General features: G+C 69.7%; 1 protein-coding gene across 8 annotated transcripts in view; it reads left to right on the top strand.

Annotated features, from left to right (window-relative positions):
- Window positions 1-399, top strand: part of SRGAP2 (SLIT-ROBO Rho GTPase activating protein 2) — a 242007-nt gene that overhangs the window by 1360 nt on the left and 240248 nt on the right. The window lies entirely within an intron of this gene.

The raw sequence follows: 399 nt of genomic DNA, 5'->3' as shown, positions 1-399 counted from the left end.
TGCAGCCCCAGGACCCCACCTCCCCCCCCCCTCCCCGCTTCCTGCCTGTCTGAACCACCACGCCGCTCCTGCTCCCTGTTCCTCTCTCGGTGCGGCCCTTTCTCCAGGCGCGGGAAGTGGGAGACTCCCGGCGCGGAAAGGGAAAGGGGCGGCCAAGGAGGGAGGGTCGCCGCTGCGGCGCGTCCGGGAGCGAGACGCCCGGCTCTGCACTCCCGTCCCAGTCCCTCCCACCTCCTGGGCCTGGGTTGGAGCGGGATCTCCTCGGGTACCTCCTGGTGCGAGGAGTCGGGACTGCGACCCTCAACGACCTTCCCCCAATCCCCAGGCGGGGATTGGGTGCGGTATCTGGGATCTCTGGGCTTGGGTGACCAATTGGGGATGGCCTGAGAGGCGGTGGCT

The sequence above is a fragment of the Neophocaena asiaeorientalis genome, unplaced genomic scaffold (assembly GCF_003031525.2).
Source record: "Neophocaena asiaeorientalis asiaeorientalis breed wild unplaced genomic scaffold, Neophocaena_asiaeorientalis_V1.1 scaffold67, whole genome shotgun sequence".
In the NCBI taxonomy this organism is placed as follows: Eukaryota; Metazoa; Chordata; class Mammalia; order Artiodactyla; family Phocoenidae; genus Neophocaena; species Neophocaena asiaeorientalis.
Note: the sequence above shows the minus strand (reverse complement) of the source record. Positions and strands in the feature narration are given on the sequence as shown.